A 22,512-nucleotide genomic window follows, 5' to 3' on the forward strand; every position below is an offset into this window, starting at 1 on the left:
CCACCATTTGGATATGTGGAATTCCTCCACAGTGCGTTTTCAAGGAAAGTCTTCCAAGCTGTGGAATGATCTTCCTTTTGCGGTGTTTCCGGGACGATACGACGTGAGTACCTTTAAAATAGCGCGTAACGCTCCTGTAATTCCTCTGGTGGTACAAGAGAATGTGGGCGGCAGTGAACACTTAACACCAGGTGACCCGTACGTTAATTTGTCCTCCTTTTCTATAAAAAAATAAATTGTTTATAGGTGCAAGTAGAAATAGTTAACTACCTATATTCTATAATATAGAGGTGCTTTATAACTTATATTAATTACCCAAATAAATTAGAATTGGGTACCTTTAAACTATCCACAAAATTTGAGTTTTCTTTAGTGTTAATTCCACCAATATTTGTCTTTAAAAAATTCGACACGTGTTTCGCCTCTACACGAGGGATTCTCAGGACGTGTTGACTCGCCAAATTTGCCGGCGAAACACGTGTCAAATTGTTTAAGAGGAAAACTCAAATCTTTTGGATAATTATGGATTTGCGCAAAGTAACGCCTACTTCAATAAATTTACCTTTAAACTATATAAAGAAGGTAAATTATTTTATTACCCAAATAGCAGTTGGTTGTCTTAAATCCTAAGGAGAATGAAACAAGTTTTTGACATAAGTTTTGCCAGCGTATAACAAGGCAACACCTGGTTTTGAGTGTTATTATTTCCAAGGTCACAAAAAACGCACCTCTGAGATGATGACTTTATAATAAGATTATTTTTATATTGAACAGGTTTTGAATTGTTTTGTTAGTAAAAACGTAAAATATTTAAGTAAAAAAATTCGAGTGCAACGCGATATGAGGTCGTTAATAATTTCCGGATAATAATTTCATCTATAGGATCTACTTTACAGTTGATAACCTGCTCAACCCCTATATTTGTATATTAGGAAATTGACGTGAGATGTCGCTCTTGTAAGTCTAAACAATCTGTTGTTTTTAAATGGATAACCCTCACTTCTGGGATTAATATCTACACAAATCAAAGCCAAGGGTCCTGTGGCGAATGAGACGGAATTCAAATTAATAAAATTTAGAATTTTATATGCAGAATACATATAACATACATATATTATGAGTTTACATACATCCGAGTGAAAAAATCCGAAATTGTTATAGGATTACTTGCGTGTCTGCCTGTTTCTCCTGAGATACTCATATTTATGTATTTACCTAGATTGGTCTCGAATTAGTATATATCTCATTTGAGCCCAATCCTATCAGAGAGCTATTGCAAATTTTTAATAATATTTTTGGCTTTTGAATAATATTAATTAGATATTTGAACATTCATTGTGATTATCACCAGTAGGCAGTGATAGGCTTTTTTGCACAGGATTTCGGCTAGATTTTGGGTACCACAGCGGCGCTTATTTCTACCGTGAAGTAGTAATGTGTAATCATTACTGTGTTTCGTTCTGAAGGGCGCCGTAGCTAGTCAAATTACTGGGCAAATGAGACAAAAGAGAGTTACGTTCCGGACGTTTTTTCCCGGTTAGGGTACCCTTCCGCATCGTCCCATAAGGAACTTCGTTCCAAAACAAACGTTTCACGTCAAAAGCATGGAAACATGCCTGTTGATACCATAGAGGTTATACGTACTACAGATTAGAGAAGACCACTCCCCTTGATTGGTTGTAACACTAGTCGTAGCCAACTAACTTAATTAATGCTAAACGTTTTTAGCAATAACTTTCATGATGGGTTCTATTTAAAACACGCCTTCGCGTGTATATGAAAATAAGCTACTATATGCAACAAAATATTATATTTAGAACAAGCCTAATTTAATTGAAAAAAAAAAAAAACAGAGAGTCTAGCTTTTAATTAGTTCAACTACTGTATTTGCATTAACAATTTAATTTTTTAATGTAAGTTGTAATTTGGCTAACTCCATCCTGCTTAGAAAACACACAAATGAATTACAATTATGTAAGAAAAGCAGGCAAAACAGAACTATTGGACCATTTAATTATATAATGCTATTGCCAAGAGGATGAGGTAGAAGTAAAAAAATATTCATCATATCCATCATCATCAGCCGGAAGACGTTTACTGCTGGGCAAAGGCCTCCCCCAAAGATTTCCACGACGATCGGCATCTAACGTATTCCGGTGATCTTGACCAGATCGTCGGTCCATCTTGTGGGGGGCCTACCAACACTACGTCTTCCGGTACGTGATCGCCATCCGAGGACTTCACTGCCCTAACGGCCATTTGTCCGTCGAACTATGTGCCCTGCCCACTGCCACTTCAGTTTCGCAATCGTTTGGACTATGTCGATTACATTGGTTCTCCTACGGATCTCCTCATTTCTGATTCGATCTCGCAGGGAAACTCCGAGGTTCTTTTTTGGATATGGCTATATCCAAAAAATATTACTTACTGAATTAAAATCAAAGAACTCCTCGGGATGGGATGGGATCTTCACATTTTTTATCAATAAAGTTGCTGATGCCATTGTGAACCGACTGACACGTATGTTTATTATTTGTTTAACGAAACACATATTTCAAGATGCATTTTTTGTATTGCATTGCAGAATTAAGGCAATTACTTTTCCTATCTACAAATCAGGAGGTAGAAATGTAGTATCAAATTATACACCTTCCACCCTTCACCAACTTTCTCACATTTTGTGTTTAATACAGAGCCTGCTCATATGCGTCACAAGTATGTACATATGTATAGTAAGAATACTGGTATACAATGTGCAGAGTAGCAGTTTGTAGGAGTGAGAATTCACATAAGTTTGGTGATGAATGCTAGAACGCTAAAATGTCTATATTTATTATTTACTACCTGACCCGACAGACGTTGTTCTGTATATTATAATAAATAAAATAATGTTTTTATATGAATTTGTCAATAATATATCATAACATCAAAAATTACTTCATAAAATATGCACCCTGCTGTCGTAATGAAATTGTTTCACAGCAGAACTGTCAAACCGTGCGTCAATAAATTCTCTCATAGAAATTATGTATGGACACATCAAAGGAAAAACAAATTTGTTGTTATTATTTAATTTCGCAGAATTTTCCTATTTATTCACCTTTTAAACCTTCTCTGGACTTCCAAAAAAAATTCAAGACCAAAATTAGCCAAATCGGTCCAGCCGTTCTTGACTTTTAGCGAGACTAACGAACAGCAATTCATTTTTATATATATAGATACTGATAATGCCAACGTAAAGGGCATAGTTTTACGCTATATAAAATGTCATGATACGAGAAGAATTCTGAATTACGCAACCTCTAGTTACATTGGATCTTTCTGATAGAAACATTTAAGAATTAAATATAATTGCAATAAATATCTTCAAAATAGCTTTATAGTTTACTCGCAATTAATCGTCTCTAAATATAATATTAACTTTTTCTGTGATAAAGTTTGATCAAAAATATAAGATAGTTTGTAATTATGTATACACAGAAACACACACACACGCAACCGAAGTGCTAAAGGAGCTACGCACCCAAGAGAGAGAAAGAGCCCAAATAAATCAAGCATCAAGTGGAAGTAACTGCTAACAGCTAAGTCCCTCCCCGTGAAGAAATGCTTGACGGCAATCCCGCGGGGAACAACGAGGGAACAGAAGAAAGAGGTGGTTTTTTAGTCGGTACCAGACCGAGTCCGACATACGGGGTCCCTGGCATCCTGACCCCACGATACGTAATAGTATTTTTCCCCTCAGAAAAAAAAACACACACACACACACACACACACACACCCACACACATACACGTACATTTAGTTAAAGAAATAAACAAATTTTTTATTATTATTATAATTGCTATACCTATATCCAACCGACATCGTTATAATATTTGTACAAAACATAATAAAAAATAAACCCGAAGCCATAAAACCATTTATGTTCATATTTTATTACCTTTGTAATAAAATATGAACATAAATGGTTTGGGAAATCAGCTAGAGTTCATAGCTATGTGCAATGAAGTAAGTTAAAGCTAGGCTCTACCTTAGGAAATCGTTGACCAGTACCGGGAGAAACTTGTGTCTTCTATCGAGTCCTCTCTTGAGAAGGCCGCGGAATGGGGTAAATTGAACCTTGTCCAATTTAACCCCCAGAAAACTCAAGTTTGCTCGTTTATCACAAAAAAAACCCATTTGTCGTATCACCGCTCTTCGACAACACTTCCCTGAAAGCCTCGCCTAGTATACACTGGGTCTCGAAGTCTCGAGCGATTACCAATTCCATGGCCATCTGGAGGGCAAAGCCAAATTGGTTTCTATGAAGCTGAGCGTCATACATAGAGCACGGCAATACTTCAAGCCGGTACTTCACCCTAGTATCAGCTCGATCCATTTGACCGCGTGCAACACAGAGCAGCTCGAGAGCTGCTCTGTGTTGTCGGGGCCCAAGTGCTTTGTGAACGGCTGGATCACTTGGCGTTGTTCTTCCACGTACTACAAAGCTGTGGAATGAGCTTTCTTGTGCGGTGTTTCCGGGACGATACGACATGGGTAACTTCAAACTTCCTTAAAGGCCGGCAACGGTCCTGTGATTTCTCTGGTTTTGCAAGAGAATATGGGCGGCGGTGATCACTTAGCACCAGGTGACCCGTACGCTCGTTTGTCCTCCAATCGATTTCAATTAAATAAGGAAAGAGTCTGATGTAAAGATATGATCATAAGCTACAATGTTGTACGTTTATATAAATTTTGAAGACTTCAGAGTAAATTGTGGTAATATTAAAGATAAGATGAATAGATGAGAGGTGAGATGTATCAATCATATTCCTCACTTGAAACGCAGATATATTCGCGCGTGTGTCTCATCTACGTCTCAGTCAAAAATACCAAAACTGGCTGCGCCGCCTCAAGATAGAAGTCGACGGCATTTTGATCCGAACGAAGCACTGATATTACAAAATGAAGGAAGTGGAAAGAAACAAAAGTTTACTTAATAACAGCAAAAAGTTTAAAAAAGAACGAAAGACAACTCAAACGATAAATCCAACAAATAAGAAATTAATTACACATTGAATGCTGACTGTCCTGTTTCGATAACTGTATCGGAATGTAGTAGTTTTTGCATGATTGCACTGCAAAAAAGATTTTTTATTTTTTTATATAGACAGTTGGGGCAATCAATGCGAATTGAATTGAAATACCACAACCAAAAGACATCTGCATTTTGATTTGATTGACGTGATGTCTGGTGGTCAAATTCGGCTAAGGTATTTTTCCGAACAGTCTTTCGAACACTCACTCATAAGCGGTAGATGATGGGGTCGCATATTCATAGCGCAGTGCAAAAAGGTGCAGCCTATCGGAGATGGTGGTCAGTTGGATAGCGCTATTATTGGGGAGATCATGCAGTGCCTCTCTATTCATTCCACTTCCTTCCTGTAATATCAGTGCTTCGTTCGGATCAAAATGCCGTCCATTTCCATCTTGAGACGGCGAAGCCACTTTTGGTCTTTTTGACTGAGACGTACCTAGATGAGACGCAAGCGCGAATATCTGAGTCTCAATTGGGTAATTGATTGATATTCCTCACCTCTCATACATTCATCTTATCTTTAATACTACCACACTTTACTCTGAAGTCTTCAACATGTATATGTATGTATATATGTGTATGACATTGTAGCTAATGAGTGTTTTTTCTCATTCTGACTTAGGTCAATAGAAGAAGACAGAGTTAGAATTAGTAATGCTTTAAGTTAGCAGACTATTATGAATTAGGGGGTTATTCTTTTATTGGAAAAGGACAGGGAGACTAGCTTTGACTTAGTTCAACTATTGGTAGAGATTCTATAGGTTAACAGCTTGCACAGTAAAATAAAGTAAAATTTTTGTAAGGATAAGGAAAATGTGTTGCATTTGTATTATTAACCTCGCCCTGGTGAATTTTTGGCATCTGTCGTGTGCAGACTGTTTTTAACTTCTACTTTAGGCTTTTAGATCCCATTTTTATTGCTTTTGCATTTTAGTTTTTTTCGCACACATTAATAACAATTCAATTCAAATATTTTTATTCAAAATAGGATGTGACATCATTTATTAAAGTCAAAAACTACCATTACCCATTCCAAAATGAATGCCCTGCCTAAAACCTGAGAAGAACCGCCGTAACAAACTCAGCGGGCTTTTTTTTTCATCGAAAAAATATGTTTACAAAGTAATATTGTACAATTAAACTTATTATTTAATAGCCTGAGGGCGGTCACTCCATTCCCAATCTGTGGTATCATTAAGAAAGTCATTTATGTTATAGTAACCTTTACCACACAAACGTTTTTTAACAATTCTTTTGAATAGCGTAATGCTTTTGTTTTGAGCATTTTCTGGGATCTTGTTGTAAAAGCATATACATCGCCCCACAGAAGACTTACTAACTCTACTTAGCCGAGTAGTAGGCATTATAAGTTTATGTCTGTTCCTGGTGTTAACATTATGGTTATGACAGTTTATAACAAATTCACTTATGTGCCTATGAACATACATTACATTATTAAGAATATATTGAGAAGCAACAGTCAAGATGTTAATTTCTTTGAATTTTGCTCTCAATGATTCTTTAGGACCTAAGTTATAAATAGCGCGAATAGCCCTCTTCTGCAGCACAAATATTGTATTAATATCGGCAGCGTTGCCCCACAGCAATATACCATAGGACATAATACTATGGAAGTAACTAAAGTATACAAGTCGCGCCGTATCTATGTCACTTAATTGTCTAATCTTTTTAACCACGTATGCTGCAGAACTACAATCAACGGTAATCATTGGCTAATCATAAACATTCATAAAAGTGATTTATTTTCCAAAATTGAGTATTATTTGAGATTTCTTTACAATGTCAATTAAATCAATATCACCACTTCAAATAGAACGGTCCCAGGCAGTTTCATCATTATCTACAGTAGAATTATTTTAATTAATTTAATTAGCTGTATGTATTAATCAATTCCCTACTAAGTTTTAATCGACATTCAATACTAAAGTATTTAATAGATTTTAATGAAATTTTGTGTTGACAAAACCCTTGGTACCTGTTTTATGCTCAGGAGATCCATTGGCAGAGCAAGACTTATATCTGAAATTCCATGCGAACGAAGTCTTGGGCATCACATAATGTCAATCTATGTGCACGGACCAATGGACGAGTAAAAAACGAAGGAATCCGCGCTGTGATATTAGCAAGTGAAGCACCGTTATGCTAGTGTGTGTGCGGTTATGGGGGATACTAGTTCCACAATTTTTGCTCCCTTAAATAATCATATATGGCCACAAATACTTATCGTTTTTACACTTTTTCACAACGCATAACGGCATTTTTAAAATATTTTATTGAGACGCAAACTGATCTGTCACAGACGATGACAATTCTCATAATGGCCGCCTATCGGACTGTAGTAGTGTAAGTGTGCGTGGGGATAGCCCCAAATACATAGGTATATACACGTTAATCGGCTTGTTTTGATGCTTCACTGTTATGTAAGGTGACACGGAGTTCTTATTTTTTAACTAGTCCGTGTCTATATGATATAAGTAATATAATCAAGAGATGATATCTTACCAAAGCCATGTTCGTTGGAACAGACATTACACTGGTGAAAGAGGTGATTGCATCTGTTTGCACGGGACAGAACAATATATCGCATGGTTCTGAAAATGAAAATTTCAATCATTTTGAGTAAATAAATTCTTGGTCCCAAGTTTCAGAGTGAAACTTATTTCACGTGACACCTAGAACATTCTAGATTTAAAAATGTACCGAAACTTTGAATTGCTCGACTGTATATCAGCTTAAAAAGAAAATAATGTAATTATGCCGGCTAGATTATGGGTACCACAACGGCGCGGATTACTGCCGTGGAACAGTAATGTGTAAACATTATTGTGTTTTGGTCTGAAGGGCGCCGTAGCTACTGAAATTAATGGGCAAATGAGACTTAACATCTTATGTCTCAAGGTGACGATCGTATCTGTAGTAACGCTCAGAATTTTTGGGTATTTTAAGAAACCTGAGCGGCAATGCTCTGTAATGGGCAGGGCGTATCAATAACCATCACCTGAACTTCCTGCTCGTTTCGTCCCTTATTTTCATTAAAAAAAAGCCTTTCCTTAATATTTATTTTTAAAGTAATAACCATCATTTCTAAATTTTATGAACGATGTGGGATTCAAACCCACGACCTCAGCACCGGCACGGAACGCCGGAGGCCGTGGGTTCGAATCCTCGTTCCCGTTCATAAAATTTTGTTTTTTAAATTTTATTTGTGTATTTATTTCTATATAAATTCTACGAAGTAAAAAATGTATACACAATAATTCAACGCGCTAACTTAACGGAAGCCGCAATCAGAAGGAAATCTTCAACAAAATTATAATTATTTATAAATTCTTATTTAAATATATTATGCAGCTTAATGGCGAAAAAAACGCTTATATTTTGTTATGATGCGAGATATCATTCGTTGTTTACAGACTTGTTTGTTATTTATTATCTATCGTTCCGAGACGGACTTGTTTTAATATGAGTTATAAGGAAATTATAAATATTAATATATTTACGCTTCTTCGCATAATATCATTTTCAACACAAATCATTGTTGTACACTGTTACATCCTGTCGCGATATTATGTAGAGGCATTAAACTGCCAGACTGGTTTCCAATAGGTACCTCACCTTTTTAATGGAATATTTTTCCTGTAACACCAAAGGAATCCCCATTTTAGGAAGATTTGTAACGGTCGTTCCCAATATACTAAAAAACAACTGATAATAATTAAGTGCTACCTATTTATTGTATGGTTTCAAATAAAATTCAGAATTATAAAACACAAGGCCTAAAATTAACGCGAGAAACTGAATCGACTGTCTTGAGCCAGTTTTTTATAGTTCGGTCCTCGAAAGAACGGTAAATTGAAAGTCTGTCTTCTAACGGCCGTTCTCAATATGTACTATCTACAGATAGATATAAATTACTACCTTCTACTGTCAGTAATTATATAATAATAATAATAATAATAATAGCTGTCAATAATCTGAAGCTGTCCCAATATACCCGATAAGTAATTCTTATCGCCTTATATTGGGACGCGTGAATTGCAATTTCCATACAATCTTCTATCGCTGGTAAGCTATACATCCTCCCATTGACAGACAGCATATACGGATAAGGTTAGTTACCGTCGATAAGTTTATTGGGACAGAAAATTCAACGATAGTAACGATTTTTATCTCATGTAGCCCACCACCGGAGATAGACTGAATATTGGGAACGGCCGTTGTCTTAGTTCGAAACCACGGCGATAGGAAGCTCATCTATGTCCTACATAAATGGTGTTAAATTATTCTCTCCATTTCTCATTATGAGATCTGTTGACGGGTATTTTGACAAATTGACAATTTTACTCAAATTATTACAATAGCAGCCATTCCCGAGAGAGATTTAAAAATTAGATTTCCAAAGAAGTTTGACTTCTGACATGTGTAGTTTTTTTTTAAAACTACACATGTCAGAAGTCAAACTTCTGTAACGTATTAACTGGCTCCGTCGACTGAATGTCGACGATTCGGCCAACGTCAAGGTGGAGAGATTTATTATTATAATTTAGCTGATTGAAGTATATAAAGAGCTGATTTAAAAGGAAATGATTGATTGATATAGCTGTGGTTATTTTTGTGAACTGAAGAATAGGCAACAAGAGTTAGTACGGTTAGTAATAAACACTCATAATTATTATAATAATAATAATATTAATTAACTACCTTGTTGGTATCTTATCTAAGTTTAAGGGAGAAATGTGTGAATGTACATGTGTAGTTTGTACGCGCGCCATTTTTAATTTCCTAATGTCTTCTCTACATATACATATATAATATTGAATCTTTGTCTTTTCACCTTTCCTGGATTTTATTATATTTATTGATATCTCTTAGCTAATTTTTGCTATCTACAAATTGCAAACAGTGGTTAAGCACGGCTTTAACGCGAAGAGTAAGCAGAAAACACGCAAACATGGTGTTTTTAGACAAGTTTTGTGGTGAAAGTATAGCATTTCGAGCTATGAACACTACTTAATCCTGTTACACATATCCTTAAGTCTTATTTGTAGGTTGCTAATGCTTGCTGTTGGTTAACGCTGCCGAGCCTTTTTGAACTACCACTTTTCTTTGAAGTTAAACAAGTTTTTTGGCATGGCGTGACGCATTTTTTTGGGTACTTCTCTCAGAAAAGTTATTCTTATAGCTTGTACTTTTTTGTGTAGGTTCATTTATTCAGATTAGTAGAGAATAACGAGGATTGTAAGCATATATCCTGTTTTCCACGCAAGAATTTTGAAAATATTGGCTCTGTTACATAGATTGCGGGCCGGCAGATGTGAACTGATATCGCTCAAGGTCGCTGGCATTTAGTGTCGCCGATGCAAACAGTAGCCTAGATACAGATCCAAAGCCAAAAAGCGGCAAAATGAAATCAGTCGGTCACAGGGTAGGTACGTCCATCCCATTCGGTTTCCCAATTTTCTGTTATGATTGGGTCATGTTTTGGACAAGAGAGACGAGAATGGAACCCTAGCTTTTGAGTAGTTTACAGTTTAACGGACAGATGGCAGCACATTGGGGCAGTAAAGTCCTCGAATGGCGACCACGTACAACGTAAACTGGTATCAAGTGGCTGTGCATAAAGGTTGTCTATGTTTTATGAGTAATGAAGTATTTCTTCTACCTATTTTCATATTTACGTAATAATAGTAATAATATCTACTCACCCGGTGTTACAGGTGTTCTTGAGTCCACAAAGTTTAATTTAATGACGACATCTTGATCCAAATCCCGAGATGCAAAATCTAAAATCACATATAAATTAAATAATATTTAAATGATTCAAGTGATTTAAATTTTAACATAACAAGTTTATAATTAGTTCCGGTCATTTGGCTCCAGTTGAGCGTTAAAATGCAAGGAATTTTTTTAAGGTTATTAAAAAATGAATAAGGTACTTAATTAAAAAAACCGACTTCATAAACTGAAAAGTATCAAATAACTTAAAAATTAATTTAATACACCTCATATGAAAACCTTTACCTTTAATCTGAATAAAATATTATTATTTATATATGCTACCTATTGGTATACAAATGATTTAAGTTTTCTTTAGTGTTAATTCCGCCAATATTAGTTTTAAAACAATTCGACACGGACGTGTTGTCTCGCCAAAATCTGGCACGAAAACAAATATTGGCGGAATTAACACTAAAGAAAACTCAAATCATTTGTATAATTATGGATTTCCGCAAAGTAACGCCTTATTCAATAAATTTTCTACCTATTGGTGTTTATTTTTTACTTTTTTTGTGTCTTTTAATAACAGCAATATATAATCCACCGGAATGAAAACTCCTTAAACCAAAACCTCCGTACACCAAAAACAATTATATCATCCGCATAGACAAAAATTTTCATAAAATGAATACTACTGGGTTTGGCCCCTGTAAGTCACTAACAAATAATTATGATGTAATTTTTTGTGATAATAATATACTGTGAGTATGTTGAGTAAGTATACATATTTGCTTTCCGTCTCGACTCGTCATCGCCACATTGTTGATAATTACCTACCTAAGAGAATGTTTTTATTGTTCTAAATCATTTATGTCTATTTTTTTTAACTAAACTAATTGGTTCTATCCCCAAGCCAATATGCCCTGCCCATCACAATGCAGTACCACTCAGGAATCATGAAAAACCCAAAAATTCTGGGAAATTGAAAAAGCTAGAATTGCGCTCGTCACCTTGAGACATAAGATGTGAAGTCTCATTAGCCCCCAAATGGAATAGGAGGACAAACGAGCGTACGGGTCACCTGTTGTTAAGTGAGCACCGCCGCCCACAACCTCTTGCAACACCAGAGGAATCACAGGAGCGTTATTGAAATCCTAAATTTCTTAAGATATGAAATGTGAACTCTTAGGCCGATCATACATTAGAAGCGGAATTTCTCCCGACCAGACGGTCTGGGCGGGTCTGGTCGGGACCGAACAAAACAAATATTGACACGCGCGCCGTGTCGCCTCCTACACTGGAGCCAGTGCTCGCTCCGGGGAGGCGGAACAAGTCTGAACTGGTCTGACAACAACCAAACAGGTTTGTTTTTCGTCCAGTCCAGACTCCAGTTTTTTTGCTGTCTCTATACAACTCCTGAAGTTGCTCCAGTTCCGTAGGTCTACTTATATGTGATACAGAATGTTATCAAAAGTTTCGAGCGCCATTCTATGATACATACTTTTTGAATTTATCAGGGTGATTGCGCATAGGTAGGCAGGTTGTGTAAAATTCACTTTTACGGTGCTCTTCATTGAACTCATGGACCCATTTACTTTTACGTGTATTTAATAATATGTTCCTGTCCAATAACATGAAATCAATAATTTCGTCGTCCATCTTTCAAGAGGTCAAAGGTATAGAAACTCATAAAATTTGCACTTTCCACACCTTGGCTCGTCAGAGTTCACACAGTACTGACTCTGGATTCTGACTGCTTCTTCCCCTCCTGTCTCGCTGCAGTGTAGAAGGGCCGAGTCTGGACTGGTCTGGTCTGGCCAGGTCGAACCTGCTGGCCAGACCTACTCCGCTTCCAATGTAGTACCGGCCATATAAGTTTGCTTAACTAGCTCGGCGCTGCGCCATTCAAACCGAAACCAAGTATCTAGTACTTGACTACTACTGTTTGGAGACATAAAAGGGGCCTCTGTGGTACCAAGTGTCTCTTCTTCTTGGTCGAGTTCTATATTTCTCAGGGTCGTGTCCGTAAATCAAAATTATCGTAGCGTTGGTGACTAAAGCCTTCCACTCCATTCGGTCCTCGGCCTTCCTTATTGCGGTCGTAAGTGGTAGGCCAGTGAGTGTCTTGATCTGGTCCGGCCAGCGTCTAGGTGATCGTCCGCGTAGTCTTTTGCCCTCCACCTTGCCTATGACTATCAGTTTGTCTAAATTACTGGAAAGGCGTCGGGCAATATGGCCAAAATATCTCAAGATCTTTTTAGATAGGAAATTGTGTAAAATCTAGTGCCAATGCGGGTGAAAAAAAAAAACCAGTGTCCAGTAGATAATTTGATAAGTGAGACTACAACATTGTTCAGTAACAGCAAGATGCAACTTGTAGAGATTTTCACGACGTGGAGAGCCTCAATACAGCCGAGTAACGGAATCACACTTTAAAACTTTTTTTTGTAAAATGAAAACATACTATTTTAATTTTCACAAATAAAATTTGAAAACAAAATTTTATGAATGATGTGCGACTCAAACCCACGAACAGACATCTTAAGTCAATTTACTAATGTGCAAATATTGGGGATTGAGCAGGTTATCAACTGTAAAGTAGATCCTGTAGATAAAGCCACAACCTGAGAGTTTAACAAAGCATACAAGATTTTATGACCATACGTCACTCGAACGGTTAGCTCAGTTGGCAGAGCACTGGCACGGAACGCCAGAGGTCGTGGGTTCGAGTCTCGCATCGTTGAAAAAAAAATTGTTTTCAAATTTTATTTGTGTATTAATCCTAGAAGTGAGGGTTATCACTTAAAAAAGAAAAACATAACAAATTATTTTAATTTTAGCTAATATTAATTTAATTAGCTAATATTAACATTGCAAATATCAATTTTATAAATTGAAAGTAGAAATCTAAACGAAGTCCCAATAGCTAGTAAGATGACAGTCTGTGAAAAAATATCAATATCCAAAATGAAATAAAAACAAGTTAGAATTAATGCATTTTCATATAACTTTTCTGACCACTATTTCACGTTCATAATGGAATATCATACAAGTTTTTCGCCTGCATATTTGTAGGTAATAGTTATATAAGGCACTTTCAGGCAATACACGGGTACCTACTTCCAGTAAAGGTGTGGCATAAAAATAATAATTTACCTGCATAGAATCTGACATTGACAGGTATTTTTTCACCAAGAGTAACGAAGCATGGCATCAATCTGTCGCATCCTTGTATATTAACAGTCACTAAGTCGTAAGCGGACCCTGTAAAAAAGCAAATTCATGTGAATAGATTCTATATATCTTATGTCTATCTAAGAATATTATAAAAGCAGAAACTGACTGACTGGTCAATCAACGCACAGCTGAAACCCGCTGGCTAATATAATGACGTAATTGTGTAGAAAGGATTATTTAGTAGTTTTCATTTTATGAACACTTTTTATGAAATTTTTTGTTTACTTCGATGTTATAATTGTTTTTTGTGTACGGCTTTTTAGGAGTTTTCATTCAGGTTGATTATATATTATAATTATTAACTGACACAAAAAATTAAAAAGAACTACGTTTAAAAAAACCGACTTCGAAAACTGAAAAGTATCAAATAAGTAACTAAAAATTGAATTTAATACACCTCTGCAAACCTTTACCTTTAATTTTAATAAAATACTATTATTTGTATGTGCTACATATTGATAGCTTTGAAGTCGGTGCCAAGCCAAATGTAATAAAGGTACCTACACTCGCCACGCGTGACTTTGAGCGGGATAGCTTCGTCTAGACAGACATGCGTGGCCAGACAACCTTAATAATTACAGTAAGTAAGCGTTTATAATATTAAGTTTTATTTTGTTTAGGGCTTGGCACTGACTTAAAACCTATCAATAGGTAGCACATAATATAAATAATAGTATTTTATTAATATTAAAGGCAAAGGTTTGCACAAGAGATGTATTTAATTAAATTTTTAGTTATTTGATACTTTACAGTTTTTGAAGTCGATCTTTTTAAATGTAGTTTTTTTTTAAACCACCAGGTCTTCCATACCATAAAATACTTATGCATATTAGTACACGCACGATGCTACTTAGAAATTTAAAACCGCCAAAATTTTTTTGTAATTACTTTGTAATGACATTAAATTGCAAGTCATTAGATTCCCAATGACCTTTCCTTTGTATTCAAGAGACTGCAATTTTTCCTGAAAGTGAATATTGCTATGACCATAGCAAGTTACAGGGGTCAAACCCTCAAATACGCAGATGTAGATCTAATGTTTCTGTCATGCCAATTCTCCGGTCACCCAGTAGCCCGTTAATAGTGGCACCATCTTATTAAATGACAAAAATAGTCGATTAGTAGCCAAGGGCTGTAAGGCATTGCAATTGCAGCCCGAGATATTTAGGCGCACAAACGCAGTGAGGTCGGCTATAGTTCGAGGGTGGAACTGATGCTTACACCCGAGCTAACTACTCTGCTTTACATCTCGATTGTGAGGTAAGTAGAAAAAAACTGACATTACAATAATAAAATATTGTTAATTGCTGCTTCAGCTTCCATTTTCATTGAATCGGGAGTGCAGCATATATTTTCATCACTTGCAGAACTCATGTTTTTTTCCTAATTAGCACGTAATTATAAAAAAATCCTAAAATCAATATTTAAAATAAAAGTTTTCTATTCCCGCCATTTTTCATCTTTTTTTTAATTATTTTTTTCAGCAACGAAATTGAGCTTTTCCGTTTGATATTTAAAATTGATGACTATTATACTCATACGAAGACAAGGCTGAATAGCGAAGCGACCTCTCTTGTCATTGGGCTGAATGCATGATGTCTATTGCCAGTGTGATGGTTAGGTATACGCGAACTTTTGGAAAGAGTGAAGAGTTTTTTTTTTAATTACTTACCTCCCTAGGGCATTTCTAGCTACATTATTACCCTAGAGCACTAATTGGTCACCTACAAGCCCCATTTGGGGGTAATAAGGACCTACTCACCGAATATAAGAGAATAAGGAAATAATATTAAGTTAGTCTATTAAGAAATATTATGAATATCTAATTATTATTTGCGGCCCGCCCGACTTTGAGACGAGAGATTGTTATTGCTTCTGCCCCTTATATTTTTGTGTTTGGTTACCATACTAAAATACTAAACAACCGCTTAACTTACATAAAAAATAAAAATATATTTAACTTCTTTAGTTAGTAAAGATATTTGTAGAGCGTGATTAATTATCGCTTGCACATAATTCTTGTTAATGCCACGTGATTAAAAACGATAATAGCGGTAAAAATAAATATAAATAACATATTTTAATACTTAACATGTAATTATTCACTCACTTATAAAGTTTAACGGGTTTGTATACTTATTATTGTTATCGTGTTGTTGTATTTATTATCAACCTAACACACACATAAAACGTAGGTAGTAAACGTAACATACCTACCTACCGTATATTATTATTGTTAAACTTACATAAAAATACTTTGTACTCAGATATTGAGCATCAAATATTTGTTATGATGATTTTAAGACGGGCTTATTGATTTTTAATTAATTTGAGTATTTAATAAAATACCTACCTACCTACTTATGATTAGAAAATTAACTTGTTACGATTAGGTAGGACCTACCTAGGTAGATACTTCAAAAAAAGGTAGGTGGTTATTATGTTGATTCTGTACTCCGTCGTTAATAACCTACTTATATAAATCTATGAGTATTGAGGGAGCTCCTAATACTTTATAACCCAAATCATAAATATAATTAAAGGATAAATATGATTGGTCAGGAAGCTGAGCAAGGGAAAGCGATACATCAGAAAAAATTGTATCCAGAAATTACATTACACCTCTCCCAAGAAATAACTGCTTTTGAGTACTTAATCCTTACAAATTTGTGCAATAAATTGTTTCAAAAAAAAGCTGTTTCACCTGCCGCCGAATTCCATTTTCGCACGACTCGGCACAAATTGTGATATCATCCCCACCATTTGGATGTGTGGCGGTCCCCCACAGTGCGGTTTTAAAGTATCTTTCTTCCACGTACGAACCAAGTAAGCAACTGTGGATTGAACTTCGTTATGGTGCGGTGTTTCTGGGAAGATACGATAGGGGTGGTACTCTCCAAAACAGCGGGTACACTTTCCTTACAGGCCGGTAACACTCCCGTGATTTCTCTGGTGTTGCAAGAGAATGTGGGCGGTGGTAATCACTTAACACCAGGTGACCCGTACACTCGTTTGTCCCCCTTTTCCATTAAAAAATAAATGTTTATCATATTATGGAACCTCCATTAAAGCGAGGCTTCTATCCCAATGTTTTCTTTGCTTTTACAATTTATAAGTACATCATGAACGGCCACAATTCAGGTAAAATTTGAGCAAAGTAACAGATATTTGGAGGATAATAATGAATTTGTTTCTTGAAATTTGTATTTTCTGTTTTTAATAGAAACCTAGACACAATACACAAGATATGTATCAGTATTTTTTTTATTAATGATTACATTTATTTTTAAGAAAGATGTGTTAAAACGTCATAATCATACAAAAGTATGACGGATTGGCCGCTATTAATTAATTAATGCAGTGCGTGCTAAGCCTAAGGCTTTCGAGCGGAGCGTTTTGCTTAATTTTATTCCAGCATCACCATGGATTTCTGGCGAGCAGCGTGTGTTGCGGCTTTGGTTTTCAAAATAGTCATAGGTACTGGGTACACCCATTAACAGATCAAAGACATAGAAAGGAAATTTTTGCAAAATGTACAACGACGTGCGGCAGTATCCCGTTGAGTTTATTAATTACAACAGAATGTAGTAATTGGTACTTTGACAAATTAATTCAATATGTGGGCCAGTATCTACAATACAAAGGCACTGCATTTCGTAAGGCAATATCACCTAAAGATCTGTCCTCTGCGCTCGCCCAGTCTAGACTGAATGGAAAACCAAATGCGGTTAACCGCCGTGCGTGCGCTACCATACTAATACTATGGGGCACTAAAAACTGAAAAGTATCAAATAACTAAAAATTTAATTTAATACCTACACCTCTTATGCAAGCCTTTACCTTTAATATTAATAAAATACTATTATTTATATGTGCTACCTATTGATATCTTTGAAGTTGGTGCTAAGCCAAATGAAATAAAGGTACCTACACTCGCCACACGTGACTTTGAGCGGGATAGCTTCGTCTAGAACAAAACAACCCAAGCGGACATACACACGTGGCCACCAAACACATTTTTATACGGGGCCCCGCCGATGCACGCTACGCCACAGGAAATGAAATTTATTTATTGCGTCGAATACACTATACATTAAAGATCTTAAATTTATTGTAGTGTCTTGTATTCGGCTAATTTAAATTAGCATTCAAAAATTTAACTTAAAATTAAAAAAATCCATAACACAAAAATTTTTGTCGATTAACTATTTAAACAGGAGTCCAGTAAATCGTTTCTGTGGTAAGTTTTTTTTATTCCTGGAGGTAGATGATTGAATAGTTTTATACACATTGCGTAGCTTAGTAGGTAAATAAATACTCAGATTACAAATAATCCTAAATAGTTTTAGGTATAAGTAATGTTGTTCTGGGACAGTGGCCATAAACCAGTCTATCCGGTAATCTGGTGGAACGAGGATTCAATTCAATGGCCCTTTTAAATACTTAAATTATTATTTTCTTTTGGCAATGTCAAAAAACTTTAACTTTTTAAATGAGTCTTTACATGAATAGGTCGGACCAACTCCACATATACAGTTAATGTCCGATTAATATTCATTTAAATTATCAGTATTAGAAGACATGAGAATCGATATATCATCAGCAAACATAAAACAACTGGAGATAAGACAACTACTATAGATATTATCTTTAAACCCATATAACTATTTATATCCTTGTTGAATCAGTTCTATTATGAAAAGATTTTTATAATAGGTGAATTAAATGTTAAGGGATCGTATATCTTTATCTGATTCATAATAAAACTACTAAGCATTTAATTACGGTCATAAATAATATCTACCTAATTTCCGGTGTTTATCGGAATTATTGACAACAGCTACTTAAGTAGGTAGCCATACCTAATTGCTGTTTAAAATAATTTTATGATCATAACATATACATTTTATCGTTTTATTAAAAATTGATTTAACAAAATAAATATCACCAGAATGGTAGTGACACATAAATCTATCATTACATCATCAGTCATCAAGGTAAATCAATTGAAGAAGAATCTCTCCTGGAATCCTCCTGACCTTCGTGTTCACTCCTTTTGTAAATACTTTATGTAAATATATTAAACAAAATAATATTAAGTTATAACTGACACAATAAATGTTTTATTATTATTATTATTGGAACGAAGTTCCTTACGGCAGGCTTGGAGGGGATAGGGATTTTGCTGCGCGACCGAACTGAATATACCTTTCCAAATGTTTGTCCAGTCTATTCTTAAACTGATTAACAGATTTTGATTTAACCACATCTTTGGGCAATCTATTCCATATATGAACAACTCTGTTGGTCAGAAAGTGTTTCAATGGATTTGAAGATGCTAATTGATATTCTAGCTTCATATCATGTCCCCTTAGTCTAGGATTGCTCTTCCTTGGAAACATCAGTCAAAATTTGGGACATTATAATAATTATTTAGTATTTTGTATGTTTCAATTAGATCGCCTCTTTCTCGCCTGCTTTTGAGGGTGCTGAGTCCAAGCTGTGTAAGTATTTGTTCATATGTAAGATTTTTCAGTTCCCTAGGCAACTTAGTGGCTCGCCTCTGTACCCTTTCCAACAATTCTATATCCTATAATGAATACTCCAGTAATGGTCTGATATAAGTTTTATAGATTTTTAGAAATGTTTTCTTGTTGATGTTGAAGAATGCTTTTCTGATTAGGTACAGGATTGAGTTGAGAGTTATATAAGTAATATTATTAGTGTTTGTCCATTATAATCTAACAGCATGTATATTTGTTTCAGGTACAATAAGAAAATAAATCTGTTTTGATTCTGGGAACCGGTCATTACTATATAATCACTTGTAAATTCGTTTACACCGATCAAATGACACACTCTAAGCTTGTTGGTCTACTGAAATGTAACATTGGAGAGTTGTGGTGCCCCTTCCACATAAGCCACTAGAAAGAATAGAATAGAACAGAATCTCTACTCTAAAATTCCTTGGTATCAGTATAGATAAAAATTTAAGACTCGAAGGCTCATAAAGAAACACTGGTTAAAGGATACATAAATTTGTTTTTGCTCTTAGGCGTACCAGAAAGACTATATCAAAAGATGCTGCAATCATTGCCTATTGCGGCTATATAGCATCTATAATTTATAGAAGGATTGGCGAATAGGCTTAGTTTTGCAGCATATGCGGTTAAGAAAATTAGACGGTTAACTGACATAGATACGGCCAGATTAGTATACTTTAGTTATTTTCATAGTATTATGTCCTATGGTATATTGTTATGGGGCAGTGCGGCCGATATTAATACCATCTTTGTGCTGCAGAAGAGGGCTATTCGCGCGATTTATAAAATATATAAAAATAAAAGAAATAAAATTTTTGACTGTTGCTTCTCAATACATTTTTGATAATGTTCTGTATGTTCATAAGCACATTGAGGAATTTTCTAAAAACTGTGACATTCATAATGTTAACACGAGGAACAAACATAAACTTGTTATGCCTACTACTCGGTTGGGTCGAGTTAGTAAGTCTTTTATTGGGCGATGTATATGCTTCTACAATATGATCCCAGAAAATGTACAAAACAAATGTTACGAAATTTAAAAGAATTGTTAAAAAACGTTTGTGTGGGAAAGGTTATTATAGCATAACGATTTTCTTAATGACACCACGGACTGGGAATAAAGCGAACACCCTCAGGCTCTTTAATTATAAATGTTTATTGTACGATATCACATTGTAATCCATATTTTATATTTAAAAAAAGCCCGCTGAGTTTCTTGCGCCCATTCTTCTCAGGTCTGAGGCAGTCTCTTTTGAATGGGTGGTTTTTGACGTTCAATAAGTGATTTTAAATCCTATTTATTTATTATATTATGGCTGTGGCTGGTATAGGGCTCTTCGATAGCTGTAGACCACTATTTTTAAATGTAAACATACTGACTGTTACCGAAATTTATGTAGTAGAACCTAGTTTATCTGTTAAGAAAAATTTAAATTTATTCACTCGGCTGGGCGACTGTTCTTTGTTTCCATCGCGTGATCCTACTAGACTTGTGTGTAAAAATATTTAATAGGAAGAAAGAAATAAGAGAGGAGACAGTGATAAATAGATTTAAATTTAAATCATTAACACTATTAAAATATTGTTTTTACTCAATAAACGTAACTTATCAATCGAAGTGGTAACTGGCACCAATACTATTTTTAATATTACGGTCACACTAAAAGTTTTGCGTAACTTAAAAACAACATAACCATTTTTTAAAACAGGAGGACCACAGATCTGAAGTCATATTTTCTACGTGCTGATTGAACGCTATCACTGCCTCTTCGGAATTGGTAAAACTGAAACCTCTCATCAAATCTTTGATTTTGAGAAAAATACAGAAATCATAGGTTGCTAAGTCGGAGCTATGTGCAGGATGGGTGACGAATTGTACTTTTTCGAAACTTTTGTTTTGGCTTGTGTGAAGAAGCGTTGTCATGATGTAGGAGAACATGGCTTTTTGATCGTATTTCGCGAACTTTTTTTAACACCCTGGGTAAACAAATGGTAGAATACCACTCGGCATTAACACTCTTTTGATCTTCAAGAGGAATCTCATTTTCAAACACGCATTCACAAGATTGCTGTTGTTTTTCGGGTTCAAAACAATAAATACTCATTTCGTCTCCTGTTACAATGTCATAAACAGCATTAGAATATCCGTGGTCGTACTCCATTAGCATCTGTGAGCACCATCCCTCATCAAAGTCCTCCATCAAAGTTTCCGAACTTTGAGTTCTTCGTGTAAAATTTTCTGAATTTGGCTCATACCAATCCCCAATAGTCCTCAAATAGGTAATCCGCGGGTTTTCTTCAATTAGTCGCTAAACAGTAGCCACATTATTTTCGTTGACGGCAGGCCGCCCTCCACGAAATTCGTCATGTAAAGAAACTCGACCTCTCTCAAATTCAGCAAACCATCGCCTCACGGTGCTCAAGCAAGGCGCTTCTCTCCCAAAAGCATTTTGAAGACGAGCGGCAGTCATGCGGGGAGAGAGAACTTTTAAAATCATAAAAAATCATCGCTCTAAAATCTTTTCTACTTAATTCCAAGTTCGTTGCGTACGTAGAACTTTGATGTGTGAAAAATAATTGAGAAATGATTTCCCGCCAATTCTTTTTCTTTACTAAGAAGATTGCAACGATTCAAAAAATATAACATTCGAAATTCAAATAGTTCCGATTAGCTAGAAGTGCAAAACCTACAGTGTGCCCTATGTATAATTTTTTGTGATTATTTTTACTACATTATCTCTTAACATTTAATTATTTATTGAAATGTATTATTTATGTGTGTAGCTTTACGTTGGTCAAATTAAATGTAGCAGCAATTATTGATTGTGTTAGATTATAATATTAATAAACGAAACCACTGAAATATTTGCATGTCTGTCAAGACGAAACATGTGCCAACTCATAAATTTGTAA

At 35.4% G+C, this 22,512-nt stretch overlaps 1 long non-coding RNA gene across 2 annotated transcripts; it reads right to left on the minus strand.

Moving 5' to 3' along the window:
• Positions 1-7,629: 7,629 nt before the first annotated feature.
• On the minus strand, positions 7,630-16,803 carry LOC126972375 (uncharacterized). Of its 2 annotated transcripts, none has more exons than XR_007731125.1 (3): positions 11,120-11,257; positions 10,804-10,881; positions 7,630-7,689 (listed from the first exon to the last, which is right to left on the minus strand). It is a non-coding gene; the product is annotated as an uncharacterized LOC126972375 (long non-coding RNA). The 2 variants fall into 2 exon arrangements; XR_007731126.1 differs by lacking the exons at positions 7,630-7,689; positions 11,120-11,257 and adding exons at positions 13,973-14,080; positions 16,758-16,803 and having other exon boundaries at positions 10,861-10,881.
• Positions 16,804-22,512: the final 5,709 nt, after the last annotated feature.

Source organism: Leptidea sinapis, chromosome 26 (genome assembly GCF_905404315.1).
Source record: "Leptidea sinapis chromosome 26, ilLepSina1.1, whole genome shotgun sequence".
Taxonomy (NCBI): domain Eukaryota; kingdom Metazoa; phylum Arthropoda; class Insecta; order Lepidoptera; family Pieridae; genus Leptidea; species Leptidea sinapis.